At 38.3% G+C, this 10,211-nt stretch overlaps 1 pseudogene; it reads left to right on the top strand.

Annotated features, from left to right (window-relative positions):
* The first annotated feature begins 4,868 nt into the window (after nucleotides 1-4,868).
* Nucleotides 4,869-6,068, top strand: LOC129562763 (olfactory receptor 4F3/4F16/4F29-like; annotated as a pseudogene).
* Nucleotides 6,069-10,211: the final 4,143 nt, after the last annotated feature.

Genomic DNA, 10,211 nt, shown 5'->3' with positions numbered 1-10,211 from the left:
GGAATTGAGAAAACAGAGAGGATCCTGATGAGGTTTCACAGTACTTCTAGTGAGAACTGATGAAAGGTAGGGGCAGTGGGAAGAGAAAGGAACAGATTTATGTCAGATGCATTCAATTAAGAAGGAAATTGTGACATGTTTCACCCATTTAATAAGTACTAAAAACTGAATGTTTGGCATCATTCAATGCAGAAATAACAAGGGACATTTGTTATTTCATCATCAGATTTTTTTGGTAGTGAATTATTACAAATAAAATTGAATTCACTCATCCTGTAAAATTCCTATTTTTCCCTCCCACTCATCTTGTAAAATTCCTATTTTTCCCTCCCCAGAGAAAATCATTAATCTGAAGTTGTTGGATAGGCTTTTTGTTCAAACTTTTAGACTTCTAATATAAAAATATATAAATACATAAAAATATTTCTTGTATGTATTTAATATTGTAAATAATTACTGAGTGTTTTTGAAGTCACAAAATTATATAATTTTGAATGTATTATTTTATAATTTGATGTTTTTAATACTCTTTGAGATAAAAATGATAACAGTTATAAATCTGATTAATTCAATTTCCTTTCCAAATAATTCCTTCCTTATATTAATTTACAATAATTTACTTACATGTGACTTCATTGTGGGCCTCACTATTTCCATTACCGGGGCGTTAAAGAGAAGGATGTAACTGGATTTGATGACAGACGTTCTCTCACAGTATTGTTGTTGTTGTTGTTAGTCACTCAATTGTGTTCGACCCTTTGTGACCGCATGGACTGTAGCCTGGCAGGCTCCTCTGTCCATGGGATTCTCGAGGTGAGAATACTGGAGTGGGTTGCATTTCCTTCTCCAAACTCTCACAGTATAACATCTCTTAAACACTAGTTTTCTACATTCCACAGATGGGAAAAGTTTTCAGAGATAAAATGTATATTACCCAAGATCACCAAGTTATTAGGTAACAATACAAAATATATATATTTTCAGATACTGAAGCCTATACTTATTTTATTATCCCATGCAGCTTCTTAAAAAATAATAAAAAATAATTGCTATGATGTATTGTAAGAACTAAAATAGAAACAAATTCAAAGAATGATGCAATTATGCACAGAAGCTATCTTTAATATTGTGTCAGATGGAGTACAGAGTCCATGTATAACATGATGATGAGCAACCTTAATACACTTTGAATTGAATTGGGAGCTCAAGGTTTTTACTGAAGACCTGTTATGTCCTCTAGCATTCTTCAGGGCACTGTGGAGTTTATAAAGCAGTATGATGGGTAGAATTGTCTTATAATCCAGTTAGAGAGTTACAGTGAAACACTGGAAATCAGAAAATGACTCAGGTTGGAGGAATCAAGAGTGATTTCATGAAGAAGGTAGAACTTGAATACTGACAAGGGATCCTCAGAAAGTCATGAATAAAGGAAAAAAATAAAGCAGAAAATTGGGGAGGAGACTTGGGTTTTAGTAGATTTGGGTTTTAGTATCAGCTCTAACACTAAGTAGACTTGGTCAAGTTATTTAACATGTTTGGGTATTTATTTCCTGCTCTATAATGACAAGTGATTTTCCTAAATAAGGGATATTGAATTTAACAATAGATCAGAAAGTTGACCTCACTGATTTCAATCTCTTTGACTAGACTGAAGACTTCTTTTTAGTCTTGTTCTTACTTTTGGTTTCCCCCCAGTAAAAATTTTTACTTTCCTAAATCTCCCAGATCCTTGATCTTTCCTTCTTTACTCACATGATCAGTGTCTAACACAAACAAATGAATCTGATCTTTTAAAAAACTTGGGGGTAGGGCCACCAACACCCTGGACAGTGGAAAATACATGTATAACTTTTGTCTCCCCCTGAACTTAAGTACTAATAGCCTGTTATTCACTGGAAGGCTTACCAAAAAATATAAACAATGGATGAAAACATAGTTTGTATTTATGTATAATATATACTATATTCTTACAATAAAATAAGCTCTAAGAAAGAAAATATTTTTAAGAAAATCATAAGAAAAAGAAAGTCTATCTACAGTGCTGTAACTTTGCATCATCTGTTTACAAGATAAATCATCTGTCAGCGACTACATCTGCATGTCTTAGGGGATACCAAATATTGTGGATTTTATATATATTACTAATTCTAGACATCAAAAATGAAAAGATAATTGGAAAAGAAATTCATATTTAATTACAGTCATAACAATTTATGTACTGTTAACAAAGAAGCAGCAATATAATTGCTTTATGGTAGCTTTGGGTAGTTGACACAATTTCTTTATGGCAGCCCTGCCTATATAATAGTGAATAAATCATTATAAAATTTTAATCGCATATAATATTGCAGTCATATTCATAACAGTGTTGGAAACATTGCTGTATTTTTAAAAATCCCACTTACCAGTGCCTAAATAAGCTGATATGCAGTTTCTCCAACTGAGAGAGAGAGGCATACTGTATGGTAAAGTAATTTTTTGGAAGCAGTTATAAAAGAGTAATAAAACTAACCAATGATTAATTTTATATTAAATATTACTCACCTAATATCTATATAAGGCTAGGCTATCCACTTCAATACAAGCCATGTTATTAATACATGTTCTACATGTAAATTTTTGCATTTTCATATATCTATTGCAAAAAAAATCTATGGAGACTTGGACTGTTCAAAAACAGGTTGTATGAATGTCAACTGTACATATTACTTACCTTTTCAACAAAAATTTTTTGTGATTGTAAATTTTTGATACATTGGGTTGAAGAAGTTTTGGTACTTAACTTTATGGGGCTTACAGTCTAGATGGAAAGGAGAAATTGAGTAAATAAATTCCATTCGTGACCCAAAAGACTGTAATGCACAAGGCTCCTCTATCCATGAGATTAACCAGGCAAGAACACTGGAGTGGGCTGCCATTTCCATCTCCAGGGACTCTCACCAACCCAGGGATCAAACCTGCTTCTCCTGCTTGGCAGGTGGATTCTTTACCACCATGGCTTCAAAAAGCCTGTGGCTCAGTGGGAAGGAATCCACATGCAATGTAGGAGCTGCAGAAGATGGGAGTTCAATTCCTGGGTTGGAAAGATCCCCTGGAGGAAAGCATGACTACCCACTCCAGTATTCTTGCCTGGAGAATACCGTGGACAGAGGAGCCCAGCAGCTACAGTCCATAGGGTTGCAAAGAATTGGACATGACTGAAGTGACTTCACACCAGGGAAAACCTTTCATCATGTTATGAATTTCATAATTTTAAGCTTTTCAAATCATATGTAAGTATTTTAAAGCAGTGTTTCTCAAATTACTTGGGTCAAAGGATAGGTTTATTTTTAATTTATACTCTTACATGGACTATTATTTTGATAAAATATAAAAACAGAAACTTCAGTGCCACTGTAATGTCAAGCTGCTGGAGAAGTTTCTAAATATTGGGTCACAGACTCTCTACCAAATATGACACAAACTGGTAACAGACACTTCACACACTTACACCTCTCTGTGTGGGCCACTTTTTCATTGCTTCAAGGAGTTCAGATATGAATAGTCATAATATCTTCCTTCAAGAAGTTTACAGTCCCCTTGGTGAGTTAGAACTGTGTTTCAGTTCAGTTCAGTTCAGTCTCTCAGTTGTGTCCGAGTCTCCGCGACCCCATGAATCACAGCACGTCAGGCCTCCTTGTCCATCACCAACTCCCGGAGTTCACTCAAACTCATGTCCATCGAGTCAGTGATGCCATCCAGCCATCGCATTCTCTGTCGTCCCCTTCTCCCGCCCCCAACCTTTCCCAGCATCAGAGTCTTTTCCAGTGAGTCAACTCGTCGCATGAGGTGGCGAAAGTATAGCAGTTTCAGCTTTAGCATCAGTCCTTCCAATAAACACCCAGGATTGATCTCCTTTAGGATGGACTGGTTGGATCTCCTTGCAGTCCAAGGGACTCTCAAGAGTCTTCTCCAGCACCACAGTTCAAAAGCATCAATTCTTCGGTGATGAGCTTTCTTCACAGTCCAACTCTCACATCCATACATGACCACGGGAAAAACCATAGTCTTGACTAGACTGACCTTTGTTGGCAAAGTAATGTCTCTGCTTTTTAATATGCTATCAAGGTTGGTCATAACTTTCCTTCCAATGAGTAAGCGTCTTTTAATTTCATGGCTGCAATCAGCATCTGCAGTGATTTTGGAGCCCCCCAAAATAAAGTCTGACACTGTTTCCACTGTTTCCCCATCTATTTCCCATGAAGTGATGGGACCAGATGCCATGATCTTTGTTTTCTGAATGTTGAGCTTCAAGCCAACCTTTTCACTCTCCTCTTTCACTTTCATCAAGAGGCTTTTGAGTTCCTCTTCACTTTCTGCCATAAGGGTAGTGTCATCTGTAGTAAATAAATGGCTAGTAATAATAAAACAAGAATTTGTAGATGTGGTAAACATCTGAGTAATACTGAAGATGAAATGTATCCACAGGAAGGGCCAGAGGAAGGTAACTTCCTGAGAGATTGCAATAGTGATTAGTTCTATATGACTGAGGTAGGTCATATTAATTTAAAATCCAAAGTTAAAAGGTTTGGGTTTGAATTCCTGTTACTCTTGTTGACCATCAAGTATTTCATGAGCAATATCAGATCACTCACCCTGAAAAGAAAAAGAAGGTATTAAATGGAAAGACAACTTGGTGGTAGAGAATAACTCCATATGACAGCAACTAATTTTTTCTGTGTGATCACGCTGCAAAGGCTGTGAGGTAATTTTCATGCTAAAGTAGAAATAGGCTTGCATAACTTTGGTTTATCTTCTAGTTTATTAACATACTCATTGTAATTTACATTTTTTCTATTGTTCTTCAGGTAGCAAAACCTACAAAGTCAATGTATGGAGCAAATCAGTCTATGGTATCAGAGTTTGTGTTCCTGGGACTCACCAATTCCTGGGAGATTCAACTTCTCCTCTTTGTGTTCTCCTCTAGTTTTTATATAGCAAGCACAATGGGAAACTTGCTCATTATGCTCACTGTTATCTCTGACCCTCATTTACACTCCTCCATGTACTTTCTGTTGGCCAACCTCTCCTTCATTGACCTGGGATTTTCTACTATCTTTTCTCCCAACATGATTTATGACCTTTTCAGAAAGCATAAAGTCATCTCTTTTAGTGGCTGCATCACTCAGATCTTCTTCATCCACATCACTGGTGGTGTGGAGGTGGTGCTTCTCATAGCCATGGCCTTTGACAGATATGTTGCCATATGTAAGCCTCTCCACTACCTGACCATCATGAGTCCAAGGATGTGTGTTTTCTTTATAGTGGCTGCCTGGATGATTGGCCTTATCCACTCCGTGGCAATGGCAAGCCACTCCAGTACTCTTGCCTAGAAAATCCCATGGATGGAGGAGCCTGGTAGGCTGCAGTCCGTGGGGTTGCTAAGGGTTGGACACGACTGAGTGACTTCACTTTCACTTTTCACTTTCACACATTGGAGAAGGAAATGGCAGCCCACTCCAGTGTTCTTGCCTGGAGAATCCCAGGGAAGGGGGAGCCTGGTGGGCTTCCGTCTATGGGGTCACATGGAGTCGGACACTACTGAAGTGACTTAGCAGCAGCAGCAGCAGCAGCTTGGTAAACTTACCCTTCTGTGGCCCAAATGTGTTGGACAGCTTTTACTGTGACCTTCCTCAGTTGATCAAACTTGCCTGCATAGACACATACCAACTAGAGTTCATGGTCACAGCCAATAGTGGATTCATCTCTATTGGCTTCTTCTTCATTCAGATCATTTCCTACATTATCATCATTCTCACTGTTCAGAAACGGTCTTCAGTGGATTCATCCAAGGCTCTATCCACACTTTCAGCTCACATCACTGTAGTAGTCTTGTTCTTTGTCCTTTGATGTTTTTTTATATATGACCATTTTCCTCCACACACCTGGATAAGTTTCTGGCTATATTTGATGCAGTTCTCACTCCTTTCCTGAATCCTGTTATTTACACATTCAGGAATCATGAAATGAGGGTTGCAATGAGAAGAGTATGCAAACAGCTAGTGAATTACAGGAGATCTCTAAAGTGATGAGTGATTTCTTCACTGTATTGTGAAGAGCTCTGTTGATTACTAACGTTCAATGTTGATGGTCACACTCAGAAAGAATCTTCTGTTTGTCCTTGATTTGATTACACAAAGATATTGAGTCCATTTTGTCTTTCACTTAGGAAGCAGAGACATTCACCTTTGAAAAGAGACTTACATATAGAGTATTTAAAATCAAAGTATACAGAAACCTTGAGTCTAAATTCTTAAGGAATAATGTTTGTAAGAAGTAATATTTAGAAATACCTTGGAGAGAAGATTTCTTTAAGGCCTTCAGAACAGGGAGAAATATCTCCTAATCTACCCTAATTTGGAATAACTTCTATTTACCTTGAATATATCTGCAAACACCCTATTTCCAAGTATGGCCATATTCATAGATATTGGGGTTTAAAATTTCGACATGTCTGTTTGGTGGACCCAAACTAAGCCACAACAGTAGTAGAACACAACAGCGGTATAAGTAGTATAGATATCTGAAAACAGAAACAATTGTAGGATAACTACTTGTTAATTAGTTAATTGCTTTCTATGTCTATGAGAAAGAAATAAGTTTTGTAAATAAGTTCGTTTATATCATGTTTTAAGATTTCATAAGTGATAGCATATGATATTTGTCTTTTTCTAACTTACTTCACTTAGTATGAAAATCTCCAGTCCATCCATGTTGCTGCAAATGGAATTATTTCATTCATTTTAATGGCTGAATAATACTTCTTTGTGTATATAAACACACACATATATATATATATATATACACCATATCTTCTTTATCCATTCATCCGTTGATGGGCATTTAGGGTGCTTCCATGTCTTGGCTATTGTACATAGTGTTGCTGTGAACATTGAGGTAAGTGTATCTTTTTTTTTATTTTTTTTGGTAATTAATTTATTTTTTATTGGAGGCAAATTATTTTACAATATTATATTGGTTGGTTTTGCCATACATTGACATGAATTCGCCCCGGGTTTACATAAGTTCCCCCTCCTGAACCCCCCTCCCACCTCCCTCCTCCCTTTATCCTCCCTCTGGGTCATCCCTGCATGCCATCCCCGAGCATCCTATAACATTCATTGACCCTGAACTAGTGATTCGTTTCACATATGACAACATACGTGTTTCAATGCCATTCTCCCAAATCATCCCACCCTCACCCTCTCCCATAGAGTCCCAAAGACTGTTCTATACATCTGTGTCTCTTTTGCTGTCTCGTATACAGGGTTATCATTTGCATCTTTCTAAATTGGTAAGTGTATCTTTTTAAACTAAAGTTTTCAGCTTTTTTTAGATATATGCCCAGGAGTGGGACTGATGGATAATATGATAACTCCATTTTTAGTTTGGCGAAAATGATTTTATTCAGAAACTACTGCAATATGGAAAAAGAGACTCAGTATGGAAGTGCAGTCAATTCCCAGGCGTCCTTGGTGGCTCAGTGGTGAAAAATCTTCCTGCCAATGAGGGAAACATGGGTTCCATCCCTGGTCCGGGAATATCCGACATGCTGCAAAGCAACTAAGCCCATGTACCACAACTATTGAATCTGTGTTCTAGAGCCCAAGAGCTACAACTACTGAGCCCTTGTGCCACAACTACTGAAGCCCGAATGCCATAGAACCCATGATCTGCAACAAGAGAAGCCATTGCAATGAGAAACCCATGCACTGCAGCTAGACAGTAGTTTCCATTTGCTGCAACCTGAGACGAGCTTGTGTAGCAACAAAGACCCAGCACAGCCAAAAATAAATGAATAAAATTATATAAAAAGAAATGAGGTCAATTTCCAGTACAATTAAAACAAGTGGGAATTTGCTGCCAAAGAACAGCAGTTGGGGGCAGGGAGCATGGCAATGAATGGAAATACCTAAAGATATGAAGAATTCTTGCTAAATTGACTTTACAGGTGCTTACTGAGGGCAGACAGGGATGATCAGATATCAAGAGTAGAAGTTTAGAAATTTTATTAGGTATCAAGGCTGGGGAATTTCTTTTAAATAATTTAGCAGGATTCTTGCTACAACTGGGCTATGCAAGCCCATCAAGGATGTGCCCCAGGTTGAGGTCTAGTGGAGAAGAGGGCTCAGAGGAGTCTGAATAAAGTTTCAGTTTAGTTCAGTCGCTCAGTCGATTCTGACTCTTTGAGATCCCATGAATCACAGCACGCCAGGCCTCCCTGTCCATCACCAACTCCCGGAGTTCACTCAAACTCATGTCCATCGAGTCGGTGATGCCATCCAGCCATCTCATTCTCTGTCATCCCCATCTCCTCATGCTCCCAATCCCTCCCAGCATCAGAGTCTTTTCCAGTGAGTCAACTTGTCACATGAGGTGGCCAAAGTATTGGAGTTTCAGCTTTAGCATCAGTCCTTCCAATGAACACCCAGGATTGATCTCCTTTAGAATGGACTGCTTGGATCTCCTTGCAGACCAAGGGACTCTTAAGAGTCTTCTCCAGCACCACAGTTTGGACCTCTTTTATCATGGAAGAGGCAATGATTTATCCTAGGAAGAATAGATACATATTTCACAATGAATTTGCATTAGTAGTCTGCTATCATGGGTTCATACTGTGTCAATTCAGCTATACCAGAACTATGTTTCCAGAATTTCCTTCCATGTATGTTTCCACATTAGAGTTCACCACAAGGAAAGTTTGTCTGAGATTTGGAATAAGGAAGTGTAGTAGCCATTTTTTTTCTGAAGGCCATGACAGGTTACAGATCATGCACGGTGCTGGCTCACCTTGCTGGTGTGGGACAACAACTTGGGCCTGCAGCTCCTCTAGTTCATACTGGATTTCCACCTCAGTTCTTCCAAGTCCTGGCCAGGAGCATGTTTATGATGAAGATCATCAGCTTACTCAGCAGGTCACCTGCATCACCAAAATTGGAAGCAATGAGAGACAGAGATGGTTCTAGTTTACCTTGATCTTCATTTCCTGTCCCCTTCCCTTCCAGAGGTTCTTTAGGCTTCAGGATCAGCATGAGGTTAAATGGCCATAAACTTATACTCCTTAATGGTCTCCACCATTGCATAAAGTCTAATGCCTTTAAGAACTTTCTATTCTAAGTCACTCATGTGATTCTACTCTGATCAAACTCTGATATACCTTCAACATGTTTATCAGCCTAGTCTTTTAAAGATTTATAGAATGCCTCATCCTTTTCATGATATCTGCACAACATTGCATCTTACTAGGGGACACATAGAAAATCAAGTATAATAAGGAGCCCGTATACATGTGGAATTTTTCCATTTATATGTACTATCAGTTAAAAGCAACTAACTTGATTTGTGGAATGGCTTGCAGAGATAGAATTACCATGATAGTTGGAGCACCACTTCTGATAATGACATGCTGTACTCTAGGATGTGAACTCTAGGATGGCCTATAAGCCTGTGATAAGCTACAGAAGCATTTTGGTATTTTCCTCCTTCTGTGTCTCTGATGAAACATTTAAAGAAGAATTAATACCTATCCTCCTGAAACTATCCAAAAAACTACAGCATAAGGAACATTTCAAACTAATTCTGTGAAACCACAAACACCATGATACCAAAACCAGATGAAGATAATACAAAAAAAGAAAATTACAGGTAAATATCACTGATGAATATAGACACAAAAATCCTGAGCAAAATGGTAGCAAACCGAATCCAATAACACATTAAAAGACCATACACCATGGTCAAGGGGGATTTAATTCAGGGCTGCAACCATTCTTCAATATCTGCAAATCAATCAGTGTGATACACTACATTAACAAATTGAAGAATTAAAATTATATGATCAAGAGATACAGGAAAAATCTTTGATAAAATTCAACACTCATTTAAGATAAAAACTCTCCAGAAAGTGGATAGGAGAGAACTTTCCTCAACATAATAATGGGCTTCTCTGGTAGCTCAACTGGTAAAGAATCCACCTGCAATTCAGGAGACCCCGGTTCACTTCCTGAGTTGGGAAGATTCCCTGAAGAAGGGATAGACTACCCTCTCCAGTATTCTTGGGCTTCCCTGGTGGCTCAGATGATAAAGAATCCATCTGCAATGCGGGACACCTGGGTTTGATCCCTGGGTTGGAAAGATCCCCTGGAGAAGGGCAAGGCAACCCACATCAATAT

This window comes from Moschus berezovskii, chromosome 9 (assembly GCF_049115385.1).
Source record: "Moschus berezovskii isolate FMDL1 chromosome 9, NW_MosBer_1.0, whole genome shotgun sequence".
In the NCBI taxonomy this organism is placed as follows: Eukaryota; Metazoa; Chordata; class Mammalia; order Artiodactyla; family Moschidae; genus Moschus; species Moschus berezovskii.
The sequence above is the reverse complement of the archived record's forward strand: the minus strand, read 5'-3'. Positions and strand labels throughout refer to the sequence as shown.